General features: G+C 36.1%; 1 pseudogene; it reads left to right on the forward strand.

Moving 5' to 3' along the window:
- LOC132519096 (peroxiredoxin-4-like) overlaps positions 1 to 6649 on the forward strand; it is a 186959-nt pseudogene extending 180310 nt beyond the window's left edge.
- The last annotated feature ends 11992 nt before the right edge of the window (positions 6650 to 18641 follow it).

Raw genomic sequence — 18641 nt, forward strand, 5'->3', positions numbered from 1 at the left:
CTGAGGCCAGCAGACCTCAGGGATTGCTTTTCTACTGCTGAAATTCACTGGGCCCCCAGGATTCATCACACTGTTCCTCATCCACTCAATGTCCTCTATTTTATGTCTTTATTTAGAATATATGTGAAAAAGAAAAGCCAGAGCAATTATTTGATTATACAAAGAGAAAAAGACTCCACAACATAAAAGATGAGAGACTGAACTTTATATTTTCTGAATTTCTTACATATCATCATGTGTTCAAAACAGTATATACTCTAATGATATATTTGAGGAACTTTAGAAACATTATACCTACACTTATATAATCTATTTGTATAATATTTGTTAAGTGCTTCCATGTTCATGATTTTATTTAGTCCTTGAAGCAACCCAAGTTCGTTCTTAACTTGCAGTAAGAAGTATTTTTATTCCTAATTTTTAGCAGAGATAAAATATCAGGAATATTTTAGAATATTATTAATTGGTAGTTAGTGGGTCTGAATCGAACCCAAGTTGCCTAAATTTCAGTCTAGGCATCTACTTCTGGCTGTTCCTCTCTGACACTTGCAATATGATTCAATATTGAATAGAAATCAGAGAAGTGGATGAACAAGTAACTGAAAAATCTCTCATTAACTGAGCTCAGTTATGTTGACTGTGTCCACTTTGCAGAAGATCTAAGAACGGCACCACCACTCAGATAGGAAATGGGAATCCTAGCTTTAAAGCAGTAAGAAGCTATCTGACACAGTCTGGAAGGGTCTAGGAAAATAAAGTGAACAAACTTCATAGAGTCCACATGATGCCTACAGAAGCCATGTTCTAGATCACTCAATGAGAGCTCTGAGTAAAAATGCTAGCTCAGCCAAAATGGGAATCGTCCTTAGAACTGGTTATTGAATACAACTAGCAAAAATAAAATACTCAAAGAAGAGGAAAGTTAACTGTGCACAGGATATTTATGAGACCAAAGGCAAAGACATATTAAAGGGCAGAAAAGGAAGCATCATACAAGATGGGCTGAAACCTACAAAGTCCTATACGCAGTCAGTAGAAAAGTGCCTTCGTCACTCACAGTAGCCCCAGAAATCAAAAACAGACTTTCAGGGACAGATGGGCCAAGTCAAGAATAGAGCTCCAGGGATGGTTATAGTCTTAAAGTGCAATATTCAGGATTAGATTAGAAAGTAGGGCCTGGAGAGAGCTGAGACTTTCACCAAATTAAAAAAAATACTTGCTTAGTAACTCTACTTGGCACTAGGAGTTTATTTCTGTAGCATTTAAATCAATTCAGAAATCGTCTATCTACGGCTTTTTTTATGGTTGCAACAATATACATATTACATTCATAACTTTAGTGGTTTTACTCTTTTATTTCAGTATTAATGAGAATACCCAATTAATAAAATTGTCCAGGTTGATCTCTATTAGAGGAAGCTAACTGCTGTGATGAATAGTCTCCAAAATATACAGTGACTCAGTCATGATGGAAGTTTAATTTTTGCTCACATTAACAATCCAAAGAGGTGTTCCTGGAAAACATTGGATTCTTTTCAATAAGTGATTCAGGGATCCAGGCTCCTTCTGGTTTATTCTGAAATCCCCTAGGGGCCTCTCATCATTTGCATTTAACCAGTGAAGGGGAAAGAGAGTGAAGAGAAGGCACATTACCTTCACAAAGGCTTGATCTGGAATGCACACATCGCTACTACTCAGACTTTTAGCTAGAAGCCAGTCACATGGCCACACCTGACAGTAAATGAGATTGGGAAATATTATCTACCTATGTCTCCAAAGAGAAGCAACAAGAAGAACATGGATTTGAGTGAATTTTGTAGAAGTTTTTGCCAAAGTATCTTCTTCCATTACATACAAGGATGCCTGGTGAGCTCTAAAAGTGGTAGTAGCAACAATAAAAGACTGAAGTACATTTAAAACAAGGGACAACCGAACAAGCTTGAAGTGCAATATAGTAAGTACCAACCAAAGCAACAGAACTAAGCAGACTTCTAATGCCTAAAACACAGCCACAGCCTGAACCTCTTTCTTTATTCTAATTTATAAATATTTGCCCTTGTTCTCTCATATGCTGTATTTCAATATTTACAGATAGGGACATTCACGGATAAACTGTTTCTTTTGGTCATGTACGTGGTGCCTTTCTGTAATTTGATATAAGGGATAAAGACAAATCGGGGAAGACATACATGTCTAGAAAAAACTCAAACTAGCTGTGAAGTTTTCCAGCATTAGTAGACTGACCCTGATGTCATAATTTTGTATAAGTCAAAAAGAAAACAAAAAAACAGGGGCTTCCCTGGTGGCGCAGTGGTTGAGAGTCCACCTGCCGATGCAGGGGATGCGGGTTCGTGCCCCGGTCCGGGAGGATCCCACGTGCCGCGGAGCGGCTGGGCCCGGTGAGCCATGGCTGCTGAGCCTGCGCATCCGGAGCCTGTGCTCCGCAGAGGGAGAGGCCACAACAGTGGGAGGCCCGCGTACCACAAAAAAAAAACAACAAAAAAACCCCAAAGATTTAAATGAGACCCACTGAGGACATGCATCTCCAGATGACAGGCAAGGTTGTAGGGTAGAGAAGGCAGGCTGCATTTGCAGGCCGGTGCCTCTGGTCTTCTGTGATAATTCTGTGCCTATTGAGATTGATGTGATGTTTGGAGGGAGCTAACTGAGAGGCTGTTGTGTAAACTGGGTAGGGATTTAATCCCTTGGAAGTAAGTTTGAGATTGCAATTAACATTCCCATGACATCAGTTAAGTATTTGAAGGTTAATAATACTTCCTAAAATTCTGCAACCAATTGAGGACCTTGTTCTTCTCAAGGACTTCAAAGCTGGGAAAAGAAACAGTGCCAGTAACACAGAAATTTTCCAAAATTCAAGGGGAAAATGGATGTGGTTTAAGCAGAGAATGGAAAGTCAGCGGTTAGCGAATTACAGCCAGCTGAGGATGCCAGCTTCCCGTTGCATGTACACCCAGGGTTTTGAATCATTTGATCACTTGCCTCCGGACTGTGCATCTCTGGTCAGGAAGGCGAGCGTAACAGTCACAGCGAGAAACAACCCAACTGCAAATCTAGAAATCTCACTTTCAACACACAAAAAGGTACTGAAGAGATTCAGTAGCAATACCAAATCTTTTATTCGTACACTTATTTCCTTTTATGATAGGGATAGAATTAGGCTATGATTACCAACATTAGGGGATTAGAGTAAGTTGTTTTCACTTTAATTTTCCCCTTCTCCATCCTCAAATATAAAGAATATATTTTAAAAGAAAGGTAAGTTTTATGTCCATTGCAGGGCAGCAGATAATAATTGGGGTGGTGGAGTGAGATGATTATATCGTTCCTGGAAATAGAGACACCTTCAGGTGTTCTTTTTGAATCACTTGAGATTCAAGAGTTAGATTTACCAACCTGTACTTTTCTCAGATTCATCTCACTTTAATTTCTATATGGACTTTTCTAGCCAGCTTTAGAGGAATTGGTCAAGTACATACATATATACACATATATATATGTATATATATATATAAAATACATACATACACACACAAGAATATGAATTGGAGCACAAAGAAACATTAGTAAATTGGCTCAAGAAGTTATGTGAACCTAGATCGTTCCATCCTAAAATCCTCAAAAGAATAAAAAAAAGTATCAATCTAATGAAACTGGATTTACAAACATAACTGAATGATTTTTGTGTCAAGAAATTTTTTTAAAACACTGAAATATTCTTCATTTTTCTTTAATTTTTACTTTTACTTTCCTGGAAAATCTACTCACATGAAAACCATGCAAATGAAAAGGCTCAAGACTTTGACATTATAGAATTGTAATATTTTTAAAATAAATTTCACTGCTGCAAAAGCAATTGGAATTTCCACATTCTTTAGAAAACAGTCCAAGGAATAACTTGAGCTTAATATTTAAAAATTTAAATTTTCATTCATACATTTTGGGACATAACTGTATACAGAGCTGTGTTGTATAAGTTTGACGGACATCATTAATAACTGCATTAGGGACAATATCTTCAGCCTTTTTGTTCACATTACATTAAATAAATGTTATAATTTTTCTGCTACTTTACCTTTCATAGTATTAATTCTGGATCAAAGCATAGAAATGTTACTTGCTTTTCAGTTTATTTGATCTTCTCTAAAAGACTTAGGCTATTTGAATTGAAAGTGTAAGTGATTCAAATGTGAGTGAGGAGAATTTCTGTTACCTAAAATACAAATCCAAATGGTAAAATAGCATGCCTTATATCATAAGCAGATCTAAATAGATGGAAAAATACAAAATGTCAATATATTCAAAACTTGGTTTTAAATTTTCATTTCCATTTGGTTTGAATCATATTTTATTGTTGCAGAATAAACTCTGACTTTCTTGAGATATTTTAATCATCTAGTAAAAAAACATTAGTGCTCTATACCCTTAAGTTACCTAAGTTTAGAATAAAGAATCTTTAACTCCCTCTCCCATTAATTGTGGTCATCTGTACATTTCAATATTGGCAATAACAGAAAGTTTCTCTATTATAGTACAGTAACAACATTTGAATAAAAAGCTTGCATTAATTTTGTAACATTTTTCTTCTTGACTTTCAACTCATGGAAGCATGACATCTTTTGCCTGTATAATTGGGTTTTTGTGTGAAAAACAAAATTTTTGAACTGGCACTAGAGAACAAATTTAATTAAAGACACACTCCTGTAATGATCACAACATCTGTGCCATGGCTAAATAGTTCTTACTGCTTACATTTCTATGACATTTATTTGAGAATCTACATAAGCTTCATTTAGCTCATGATATTGGACAGTTATCTGCAATTCTGAAATCTACTGAAGCAATTTGATAACTATATACAGTCCATGTAATTATAACAAGTAACTAGAAATTTTAAAATTCTACTTTAACAAATTACATGTAATAAAGATAAAACTCGAGGTAAGGAAAATTAGTTAAAATAATCTGATCTAGAGAAGCTTTATATATTTAAAAATCATCTTCCCATAAAATTATTACTGGAGAACCATAAAGTTTTTGGATTGAGAATTATGTCTTCCTTCTTTCATCTTTATAATGGAGGAAAGAGGTGTTAACATGTGAATATAGACATGAACATATATTTAATAAGGGAGGAAATTCCTATACTCCAAAAAAAGTCAAATAATGATTAAACTGGGAAAAAGAAAAAAATATAATGTAGGATTTTTGTTTTGGGGGAAAAAAGAGGTGCGTGTTCAGAGGAGAGATATAGAAAGAAAGGTCCTATTTCTAAGGAGAGAAATTAATCAGAGAACCTGGTTAGAGAAGATAGGGAAATGGGGAAGTAGATTTTATTTTATATCTTATACACTCTATATTTTAAATTTTTTACAATGCCTATAAATTCTGTTTTCAGCGTTAAAAGAGTATTTTCAATGTAGTATTTGAGAGCTGACATTTTTAGAATATACCCTAAAAAAGCAGTCAATAAATGGGTAATTTATTGAGAAAGTGTAGGAACACATAAGCGTGGACACATGTGTATCAACATAGCTAAAGCCAATAACATAAACAAATGGAATATAAAAAACTTAGCCAAGCCAAAACACAATAAATTACCTTCATAACAACTCTAAAAGAGGGACCAAGCAGAAAAACATTTATCTATTCAGCACTGCCCAAGTCAGAGAGACACTATAGAATTCAACTGATAACCTGAAAAGAAAGAATTTATTTAACAACCAAAACCTACTAGAGTATAAGCGTTGTGAAGGTTAGGGACTTCAAACTACTTTCTTCATTGCCATATCTTTAGCCCAGAAAAGAGTGCCTTTTATTAAGTAGATGCTCAGCAAATATTCATCAAATGAATGAATGAGTAGGATTCACACTTGGGGCACAGAAGTACAGATGTCCAGGATGAAATATTTCTCTTGATATGCTAACTGACCTTGATCCCATGCCATGTCCAAGGAGCCTTACCATTAGTGAGCCATTCTTCCAGGCAAAAGTGGTACATGTAACCACTAGATAGTTTTAGCCTCCATTACAAGTTATGTAGTTGTCATTTCATTTAATTACTCAATAATTCAAAATATGTTCTCCCTAACCTCAGGGAAGCCTCCCTGGTATTGGTATTTGGCCACTCCATACACATCAGCAAAACCAAGATCTCAAAGCCAGAACCTTATTGAGAAAGAAGAGCTCATGTGAACTGATTATTGTGTACAACCCTGGAATTTTTTCTTTTACTTACTTGATTTCACATTTTATGTCCAAATGAAATTATTGTTTTTTGTGATAGAATTGAGTGATTCAGATATATAAATAAGAAATGGCATGTTCTCTTGATTCACAGGATGCTCATTTGACTTGCATCATCCTTTCTCAGAACAAAGACTTGGAACAAGGATGATTTCACTTCCTTCAGATCTCACGTAACAGACTTCAAAGGATTATGGGTATATCTAGACTATTCAGGCCATACTCTTAGAGGTCACTTCAATATTGATGATAAAGGAATCCTAAGACAGATGATTAGGAACGGTCTTTCTGTTGATAGGTCACTTAAATACTACTTTTGGTCCAAGCATCCCAGAATACCAACAAATGAAAAGTCTGACCTGCCAGGTGGAAACTCAGCAAGTAAACAATAGTCCCAGATATAACTAAAAAACTGAATCATTTTGATACACTAAATTGGAAAGTACTTCTTCAGGTCATGCTATGCTGTCTGGTTTAGAGGTCTTCAATAAAGTTCAAATTTATACATTAAAATTAACTAAAGTATTATAAATAAGAAATGTTCTTGCAAGTCCTCAAATACACCAGGTTGACCCTGCCTCAAAGCTTTGCATTTACTGTTCCCACTGCCTGGAATAATTTTCCTCCAGAGTTTCATAGCCCACCCTCTTGCTTTGTTTAATTTCCTCTGCTCATTGAAGATTTCCCTAGACATCCTCTTCATAAAAGAAACACTACACACACTCTCTCCCTGTTTAACTTGCCCTGTCATACTTTCCTCCACAGATCTAATCGCCATGTAACATTCCTATGAAACTTTTCCTAAGCTGAATTGGCATAAAGTGAAGAAGCAATTACCTTAGGACACATCTTGCTAACAGATGCACAAAATCAATCAAGATAAAGCACAGATGCTCACAGACACAGTTCAAAGCTATGGCAGCTTGATGCTGAGTCTGGTTCCCAGGAAGGCACTTGGCAGTGCCTCTCTCTCTGCATAAGGTGTGTGCTGCCTCTATAAGGGCTCAATGCAAAACAAAGGCTGAATGTTATATTTGCTTTTCACTTTTTGGAAAAGTGAAAATTCTCTTTGGATTTCTTTCCATTAGTGAAAACAGGTACTAATGCAGGGTTTTTGCAAAAGTGAAGTGGTGTAAAGCAAACTTTCAAAAAGTGGGGGAGATCTATACTTTATATTTGCATTATTTTACTGTCTACCTCCCCTACTAGAATGGGTTTTCATGAGGGCTGGAATTTTTGTCTACTTTGTACTTTGCTATGTCCTTAGCACCTAGACCCATGCCTAGTACATAGCAAGCACTCACCAATATTATTTAATGAATGAATGAGGGTTGTCCCTTGAGAATCTGACTGCTTCCAAATGCAACAACTGTATCCCTTGTCTAGATTTGAAATGGCAAGGTCAAAGCCAAAGCCTTGGACTACAGAAAGGACCCCAAAGTACTACCAATTTGTGAAGCACCTCTGGGATGTCAGCTGTCTTCCTTACATAAAATTTCTCAGTTTCTTAGCTTTATCGAATTATATGGTACTTATATGGTTCCGAGACATTTAAATGGGTTTTAAAATGTTAGTTTGCTGTTAGTCTTGATAAATAAATATTAAGAAAAATTCCCATATTTTCATTACTTGTGAAAATCTATTTCCACATTTGTAAAACATGATAGAAGTGTTTTTGAAGCTCAAATAAAATATAGACAACAGTGCTTCAAAATTATAAGAATGTATCTTTCAACGTTGTTATTTTAACACATTTATTGGAGCAAAATTTCATAAATCCTATTTAAATAGTTTTCTCACATTCAATCATCAGTTCATTCAATAAGTATTTATTGCACATCTGCTACATTTCAAAATATCCTAGGGAGAGAGTGCTAAGTAAATAGGTATTTCATGCCCTTTTGAGGTTTACATTCCAGTGTGTATATATAGAGAGTGGAAGGACAATGAGAAAAATATATACCATATGTATTAGTTTTCAACTGCTGCTGTAACAAATTATCACAAACTTAAAACAACATGAGTTTATTATCCTACAGTTCTTTATGTTAAAATTTCAACACAGGTCTCACTGGTCTAAGATCAAGGTGTTGGCAGAGCTGCATTCCTTTCTGGAAGCTCTTGGAATCAGTTTCACTGTTTTTCTTGTTTCTAGAAACTTCTCACGTGGGTCCCTTCCTCCATCTTCATGGGCAACCACGTTGTACCCCTCTGATTATCTTTACACAGTCCTATCTCCCTCTGACTTCAGCTAGGAAACGTTCTCTCTGCTTTTAAGGACCCATGGGATTAGACTGGCTTTACGCATATGATCCCAAATAATCTCCCCACCTCAAGCTCCCTAACTTAATCACATCTGCAAAGTCCCTTCTGCCATGTATGAGAACATGTTCACAGGTTCTGAGGATCAGGACACAGGTATTTTTGGGGGCCATTATTCTTCCTACCTCACCTTATCAGAATATGAAGGCTATGAAGAAAAATAAAGCAGGGTGAAAGCAGCCAGAGAGACATGGGGCCACATTCCCTTTACTTAGCTCTCCTGGGAATATCTAAAAATGTCAGATTAGTATTTTTCACACAGATTTTAAATGAAATAAACTGAAAATATGACATAACATTTATCAAACATCTGAAGTGTAGGCCGGTGTCACTCACTGCCTACAGCGCCATCACCCACCTTTAGTCAAAACCTGTGCCTTGTCCTACAGACTCCCCATGGCGACCAGACCACCATGGAACTCCAACACACTTTTATCTTCTTCAAGACATCACCACCTTTTTGGCACAAAGCAATCTCCTGAGCACTTATGAAGCAATCTGTTCTAGTGGCCACCTGCCAGAAGAGCTAAGTCCCTGCAATCATTGCTGGCTGCTTATTTGGATCTTCTTCAAACCCCAGCAACAAACCCTTTCCAAATCCGCATGAGGGATGGGTGAAACCCCCTAATTACTGTTGCTAAATATGTTTCTCCCTATTTGTTTCCTTATTTGCTCTCTTAACTTGAATATTGTCCTGTGTTCTTAGTTTCTCCTAAGGATCCTACACCCTTTAACCCAAGCACTCTACAGCTTTGCTCTCTGCCTTTTTATACTATTAATAGCAAGGGTCATTATATCACATATGACTGGAATTAGGAGGCATCACCAATGTAATCACCAAGGCAGCTAAACGTTAATTCTCTGTGTACGTTTTTAAATTGACAATGTTTAATTAAAAAAAAAATGCATATATATTTTCTTTAAATAGAAGATACTGAAAATAATTACCCTTCCCTTGGATTAAGGGCATAATTTCAGCCATTAATTATTGCACTCTGTTGTAGTAGAGTGGGCTTTTTTTTCCCGCACTTTCCCACATAGTTTAACCTATATGCTGATCCACTTATTTACTACCTACTTGACTTTCATAATCTCTGATTCCTAATCTATCATGTGAATAAATGTAGAGCCAAGCGTATCAAAATAGTTTGAAAACCCCAAAGCAATAAACAAAAAAAATGGCCTTAGAGATTTCATCTAAATACAGTATGTCAACTTGGACGTATCTAACTTTCTACTGTGAAAAGTGGAGTTTCATTATTTCATATTATTTCTATGGTCAAAATTGTAGCTTCTACACTTACTTCTTTTGCAACAACATTAACCTGAACTGGTTATTTTCTTATTGCACTGTAAACTATGTTAAGAAATGAACTCTCCTACATGGCTACTTTTGTAAAAACACAGAGGGATGCAAAAATAGTCTCTGCACAGGAAAAAAAAAGAAAAAAAGGAAGCTCTCTCTACTTACAAAATGAGTCATTGGTCATGGGGTAGAGGGATTAAGGGATTTGTGGAAGAACTGAAGAGGACAGATTATTTGATGATAAGGATAGGCTACTATGGAAAAACTAAAATGAATTTAACTAGTCCTAAATTCTAAATGTTTGGATTATTTTCCCTACATTGTTTCTTCATTTCAAGATAAATTATAGAGATCATGGTAATTTAGAAGTTTAACAAAGTCAAAGAAAAATGTCACGTGACGTTTGAAATTTTCCTTCTAGCCTTTGTAACACATATGTGCCAAACTGGCAACATGATTTGGAGGCATTAAATAAGCTGTGAGGGTTTCCCTGGTGGTGCAGTGATTAAGAAACCACAGGCCAGTGCACGGGACACGGGTTCAAGCCCTGGTCTGAGGAGATCCCACATGCCACGGAGTAACTAAGCCCGTGCACCACAGCTAATGAGCCTGCGCTCTAAAGCCCTTGAGCCACAACTACTGAGCCCGCGTGCCACAACATCTGAGCCCATGTACCACAACTACTGAAGCCTGCATGCCTAAAGCCCATGCTCTGCAACAAGAGAAGCCACCGCAATGAGAAGCCTCTGCACCGCAACAAAGAGTAGCCTCCCATCGTCACAACCAGAGAAAAGCCTGCATGCAGCAACAAAGACCCAACGCAGCCAAAAATAAAATAAAACAAAATAAATTTATTAAATAAATAAATGAGTTGTGAGATGTTGAAGCTCTGTAAGCCCTCCTAAATCTTGGTGCTCATTATACCCCAGTCCATCCATCACACATCTCCTCTTTCTGGAATGCTTCTTGCCTCTGTATCTTAGTAACCAGCATAATGCTCACTCATGTTTCAGGTGCTTGCCTAAGTTTATTTCCTCTGAGAGACCTCCCTGATCTATCACCTTGCTCCTATCATGGCAATATGATTGCCTCCCTACTTGTCTATATTCCCTTCTAGAATGTAAGTTCCATGAAGGCAGACACAATATTATTTCTACACTGTTACAGTACCAATAAGCAGTCACTCAGCAATTGGCAGACTAAATTCTCAATATATAGTTTTTGACAAAATGAACAATGTGATAAATGTTTATTCTCCTACTCAAAACTGGACTTGGCTTTAAGATGTACTACAGACCTCTAAGCAAGGAAAAAGGTGATTTGTTGAGAGCTCTGGGAAGTGCCATGGGGAAGCAGTCTCTATGTATGTTTCTCAGATTTTCATTTCTATTGTGATTTTTCCTATGTCAAGTAAAATTGTAAAAGACTTTGAAATGTGCCTTTTATCATCTTTGAGCTATTTTAAAACTCTGAAGATATAGAAAGCTGAGAGTAATACAAATGAATTTTCCCAGTGGATTGCAATTATTTCCCTATATATATGGACCTATTTTGCATCTATTGGCAAACACAGTCAACATTCTTGATTGCCTTCATGTGTGTTCTTTAAATTTTCCTTTGAACTTACTAATGAACTGTCAAATGTATGCTTACATTTGCATGAGATTTATGACTTTATGACTTTATTCTTTAAAGAAGTACCCCCTTTTCCCCAATGATTTATAATACACATTTTATGACATTTCATACAACACTGCAATAAACATTTTGATTTTTAAAAGAAAAGTATTCTCCAACACCTATAAATTTTTTAAACTCTTTAAATCTGTTCAGCTTCAAATAAATAAAAGGCCAAAAAATATGAATATATTATGAAACACCTTTCTCTTATTATCACATAATGCTGATACCAAAAAAAAAAAAAATACATGAATCTGACAAAACAAACTCTCTCATCATTCTTAGCTTGTTATCTGACAACAGGAGTCTAGGTACACATGTTTTAATGACAAAAATGCTATTTAATCTTTATTTTTAGAAGGGACATTAATAATGCAGTTTCATAAAAATGAATGAAGGTGAAGATGTATGCCAACATCAATTTACAACTTTCTGTTTAATTAACATTATTGCATGTTTTAATTTGAAGTGTGTTGCGCTCACCATCATGGAATGTTTAATTTATATGAAACTTCATTCAAAAGAGTACCTCCGGAGAAGCAACAATTTGTTCTGGACTATGTCTATATTTTGAATATTCAGTTCACAGAGGACTTTGTTGGAAGCTTCATTCACAATTAAGTTGAGCTCAAAGTAATCTGGCCCTACTCTAAATAAATAAACCACTTAGATAAAATTGACAGGAGACACAAATGGGATTACTCCCAGCCCCTGATTGATCTCCAGTTCCTACCAATTCTATTTTCCTATATTATTTGAATCCACTTTCCTATTGATTTCAACATCAACATCCTTATTCCAGGTCCTTGTCATCCTTGCTCAGATCACATCAGTCATCTCCTACCTGGTCTCCATAGCTCTCTTTCCATCATCCTTTGCAGTCCTTTGTAGCCAGAGTGGTCACTTCATTTAAATCAGCAGTTTCTACATTCTCTTGTAATTCCTGATTCTTTTTAACCTTTAGAAAGTTCAAATCTGGCAATGTTAATACCCTACTTAAAATGTTCAAATGACTCCTTTTGTCACTTCCCCCAACTCATCTCATATCCTATATACTCTACCAACATGGTTCTATACCCAGTTCTCCCAAGTTTTCATAAACTCTGTATTCACACTGCCTATCATATTCTGCAACAGCCCATTCTTTCCTGTTCTGATTAATTCCTACTCAGCCACTTCTTTGTGAAATTTCCCATAACTGCCTGATATAGATCCATTCTTTGACCTTCCAAATAACTGCATCTACATGTGGTCCCTTACTATTCCATAAACTTTGAGGATTGGGAGGTTGTTTATTTGTAATATTCTGACCCATGTACCTGGATATCACTAGAAAATAACAACTCAAAAATCCTTATGAATCTACTTTTAGTAAATGCAAATTTGTTTTATTTTTTGCAGTGAAATTAGTCTCCATTTGTGATTATCCACACACAAGAACACTAACTACTCTTAGGATTTTCTTGGAAATGGACACATATAATATCAGAAGTAGAAAACAGGGGGAAATGATGTATTTATACTTTTAAACATTTTATTATCCACAGAAACTATTTGGGGAAAATTCTGTCAAATTACTAAAATTTTATTATATCCAAGAAGTGTTTAATGCCATCAAAATTTACTGAGATCTTACCATCTATCAGATATCCAGGATACAAATATCATTAAGATACCTACTGGTCAATCAGTTTCTTTCCAACATATTAAATTGAATCACATGAAATTGCCATTTTAGTAAATTAAAACTACTTTAGGGTTGACAGTTTCATATGGTTCAAACTAATATTATGGAAAATAGGTAGAGAACTTAAAATATCAAAATTAGAATGTCTCAAGTCCTTAAACAGAATAAGACGTGCACTAAGAAAAAGAGGAAGAAAAACAATCTTAATTGGAGGTGGGAATTCAGAAAAGCCACAAATAAGCAGGACTAGAGCTAGATCATGAAGCATTAGTACATTTTAACAGACAAAAATGGTGGAAAAGGCATTTCAATCAGAGATTACATTAGAACTTTATTAAAATGGAAATTGGCAAGTCTCACTAAGGCTATTTTGGATGAAATAAATAGAAATATATTTAAATCAGCTCAACTAAAAAAGGCTGTATCATATACCACAGACCCTCACAAAAACCCAAAGATAAGAAACAAAGTACATCTGGGTCTGGCAGGAACTGGAACTAGAAATTGGAACAGAAGCTTCTCTCATCATATCTTGGATATTGACTGTACCAATATAACCAGACTTCCTGGATTCATATTCCAGCTTACCTACTCCATAGACCTGAGGTAAGTCATTTACTTTCTTTCTGCTTCAGGTTCCTCAACTTAACAATAGGGAAATAGAGTTGAGGATTAAATGATGTTAACTCACGCAAAGTACGTAGATAGTGCCAGCCATACAGTAAGTGCTATATAAGGATTTACTAAGATAATTCTTTCTGGGTGGCTCCATTTTGCTTTGTCTCCCCCATTACTGTATTCCACCAACTGAACTTGCTTGTAACTCAACATGAAAGTCTCCTGACTTCTCTTTAAGTGCAGAACTGCTTTCTCTCTATCAAAATAACTTATACTGGTTTGTGTTGAGCCCTATGTAAATATCAGGTCCTACAAGCCATGGATAAGAAATGAATGATATCCTAGGAAATAAAGAGCTTGAATAGTAGTGAGTATGTCAGAGGAGGTAACATAGCTTAATAGAAACAGGCATATTTTAATCTGATAAAAATATCGAAGATGATTTTGACTTTATACTAGTACAGGATGTCTTATAAATTGTGTAAAGATGAGTAGGCAAATTAAAGCCCAATCCTCAGGGTGATGACTATTCTACTAAGAGTTTAGATTTCATTCCATGGGTAATGGGGAAGCATCAAAGGCTTTAAGTAAGACTGTATTTTAAGAAGATAATTTGAAAACAGTGTGGAGATAGAAGTAGTGCAGAGATAGATGGATATAAGAGGAAAGAACAGAGGATATAAACCTAATGTGTGGTTTGACCAACATAGTCTGCATTGAGAAATCAGCAATCATGTCACTTTACTTCTGTGTAAACCGTTGATTACCAATGACTGAGTCTCAAAGATATTCCTCATTTCTAAGAGGTTTATGAAAGTAATATGTCCATCTCCCCGGACTGCTATAAATATCAAATTGGAATATATATACATGCATATATATATATATGCATATATATATTTCATGTGTGTGCATTTTGAAGACTCTAAAGTATAAATGGTATTTATTAATATGACTTATTATCTAAAACTGACTCTCCAATAACATCAATTCCCAAGGATAGTGTTTGTTCTGTAATGTATTCAAAAGTAGTAGCAGCCCAATCATCATTTGTATTTCTACACTTAAAACCTAGATCCAGAAGATATACAGCACAAGCACTAACTGAAAAAAAATCTTCCCACTTCAACAAAACTTTTCATTCTCTCTTAAATGATCGCCGTAGTACATTTAGATTCTCAAGATAGATGATTGAAACTGGCAGTGTGAAAAAGAAGTATTTTGCGAAAAGAGTTGTGATTCAGCTGCAATGATTGCCAAATAATTTAGTTTATAAATCTTCAGAGTTCCCCTTTGGTAAACCCAAAATATGCCCTGCTACACAACAGATTTATTCTGTTTCTGGGAATCTTTAAACTCCTCAAATATGACTGGCTTTAAAACCACTTTAAGAACTTTAAATAAATAAACATTAAAGGAACAATACTAATTCACCCCATTAGGTCTATTACCAAGTTTTAATGTCATCATTTCATTCTCCCCATAGTTTGGCATTTTCTTGAGGAGGGTACCTCCACAATCAATACCTTCTCTTCCATAATTTCTTTTCCTTCTACGTCAACAGCATTCTAAAATAAATTGCTCTAGAAAATATGAGCATATTAAAAACATTTCCTAATATATCTTTTTAAAAAATTAGGTCAATTTTAGTATGTGTTGCTTGGATATTTCAGTAGGCTAGCTGCTTTGAAAATACTTCAAGAATAATTTGATTTTTAGAGTAGATGCTTTATTAGCTGGTGCACTCACACCCTAGCTGCTGTGATTGTTGCATGCTAATCAAATAAAACTGCTCACTTCTCTAGAGATGGCCCCAGAGCAGCCTCAGCATGGGGATTATGCCTCACTGCCCCCGCAAGGTGACTTATAGCCAATGTCTGAGTGATACAATTTACAAATGGGTGGCCATCTTGCCTCAAGGGGAGACAACTTTGTATGGGCCTTTTATGCTTCAGAAACATCTCTGTGGATCAAGCCAGTTCCACTTTACACGAGGCAACATGTTATTTTCCACTCCCCTATCTTGCTTAACTTCCTTCTTTATAGACCTTCCCTAGAGAGCACAGCCTCAGTAAAGCTGAGGCACCAAATCCCGTCTCCTCAGGCTCTGCTTTGAGGGAACTCAACCCAAGTCTTCTCACTCACAAGATAACTAAGGTTATCTCTTTACATACATGTAAAATAGATATGAAATGCATATGGGAATACATACACATTTCATTTGAAAGTTCTTGAAAGTCATAAGACTTTGTCAAAAACCAATTCAATAATTACTAATGGAACAACTATATAAACTACCCAGTGCTTAGAAGTAAAATCTCTATTAGTAAATTAATAATGCCCATTATTACTGATCCTAGACATGTCTTATCATTTTGCTACACAGTGAAAAAGAAAACAGTTTAGTGTTCAGCTTACATAGAAATACTAAGCTAGAAAAATACAAATTTACTGATCATGCCCCCTTGAGAGACCTCAACTTCACCATAATGCAGGTGATCTTTTTTTTTTTTAATAAATTTATTTATTTATTTATTTATTTATTTTTGGCTGTGTTGGGTCTTCGCTTCTGTGTGAGGGCTTTCTCTAGTTGCGGCGAGCAGGGGCTACTCTTCATCGCAGTGCACGGGCCTCTCACTATCGTGGCCTCTCTTGTTGCGGAGCACAGGCTCCAGACGTGCAGGCTCAGTAGTTGTGGCTGACAGGCCCAGTTGCCCCGTGGCATGTGGGATCTTCCCAGACCAGGGCTCGAACCCGTGTCCCCTGCATTGGCAGGCAGATTCTCAACCACTGCACCACCAGGGAAGCCCGCAGGTGATCTTAAAAGATTAGTAGTGGGCTTCCCTGGTGGCGCAGTGGTTGAGAGTCCGCCTGCCGATTCAGGGGACACGGGTTCGTGCCCCGGTTCGGGAAGATCCCATGTGCCATGGAGCAGCTGGGCCCGTGAGCCATGGCCGCTGAGCCTGCGCATCTGGAGCCTGTGCTCCACAATGGGAGAGGCCACAACAGTGAGAGGCCTGCAGCCATAGTTCTGAGTTCAAATTACATTTAAACATTTTATTACAGTGATTTCAGGCATCTCAAGGTCAGGAGAATGATGTAGTTAGATTTAAAAGTTATTCTCTTTACCAAGTCAGTGCTATTATTCTCCCTAATCCCGAATATTTGATAACAGTTGATAATCAATGGTTTCCGATCACTAACTCATAAATGCATTCTTGTCTAGTGTTTTGAGGCTTCAAGCCAAGAAGACAAAGAGTTTTCCATAATTTATTTTTCCTTCTCCTTGGAAAAATGCTGGTGACCCTTGATTTTAAAAAAGGAGAGTTTTGGTCTTGCATGAAACAGTTATATAGTTTTTGTTCTGAGTTTACAGGAAATATAATTTTCTGAAATTGTGGATAATTAAGACTTACCAGTAACTTAGCCAGTGTTCTAAGTGCTTTTAAATATATGAATGCATTGAATCATCACAAAAATCCTATTAAAAAGTCACTATTATAATCATCATATAGCATATATACACACCATATATGTATCAGAAAACAGAGGCAAAGAGGTATCACGTAACTTGCTGAAGGTAAGATGGATAGAATTCAGGCTGTCTGGCTCCAGTATGGACACCTTTACCATTTACTCTGCACAGTGCTTCAATTACTACAAAGGAAAATTCAGTTATATGAAAAATATATGCAAATAGTATCACTAAAGGTAGCATTATTTATAACTAAATGTCAAACTACAAGATAAGAAGGGTGGCTTAAGAGTCATATTTATGTCAAAAACTTAGAAATGTTGGCTTTAATTCAATAGTGTAATATGTTGGTCTGGCCCTACATTTCTGGGATGCAAAAATAAATTATTACAAACTTTAACATTTTTTAATTAATCCTGACTAAAAATAAATTTAAACAAGAGGCCACAAGTCTCAATTCTTTTCTTTTTTTAGCATCATTATTGGAGTATAATTGCTTTACAATGTTGTGTTAATTTCTGCTGTATAACAAAGAGAATCAGCTATACATACACATATATCCCCATATCTCCTCCCTCCTATGTCTCCCCTCCCACCCTCCCTATCCTACCCCTCTAGGTGGACACAAAGCACTGAGCTGATCTCCCTGTGATATGTGGCTGCTTCCCACTAGCTATTTTACATTTGGTAGTGTATATATGTCCATGACACTCTCTCACTTTGTCCCAGGTACTCTTCCCCCTCCCTGTGCCCTAAACTCCTTTCTCTATGTTTGAGTCTTTATTCCTGTCCTACCCCTAGGTTCTTCAAAATCATTTTTGTTTTTAGATTCCATATATATGTGTTAGAATGTGCTATTTGTTTTTATCTTCTGACTTACTTCACTCTGTACAACAGTCTCTAGGTCTATCCACCTCACTGCAAATAACTCAATCTCATTTCTTTTTTATGGCTAATATTCCAATGTATATATGTGTCACATCTTCTTTATCCATTCATCTGTCAATGAACACTTAGGTTGCTTCCATATCCTGGCTATTGTAAACAGAGCTGCATTGAACATTGTGGTACATGACTCTTTTTGAATTATGTTTTTCTCACAGTATATGCCCAGTAGTGGGATTGCTGGGTCGTATGGTAGTTCTATTTTTAGTTTTTTAATGAACCTCAATACTGTTCTCCATAGTGGCTGTACCAATTTACATTCCCACAAACAGTGCAAAAGGGTTCCTTTTTCTCCACACCCTCTCTAGCATTTATTGTTTGTAGATTTTTTGATGATGGAAATT

Source organism: Lagenorhynchus albirostris, chromosome 4 (genome assembly GCF_949774975.1).
Source record: "Lagenorhynchus albirostris chromosome 4, mLagAlb1.1, whole genome shotgun sequence".
In the NCBI taxonomy this organism is placed as follows: Eukaryota; Metazoa; Chordata; class Mammalia; order Artiodactyla; family Delphinidae; genus Lagenorhynchus; species Lagenorhynchus albirostris.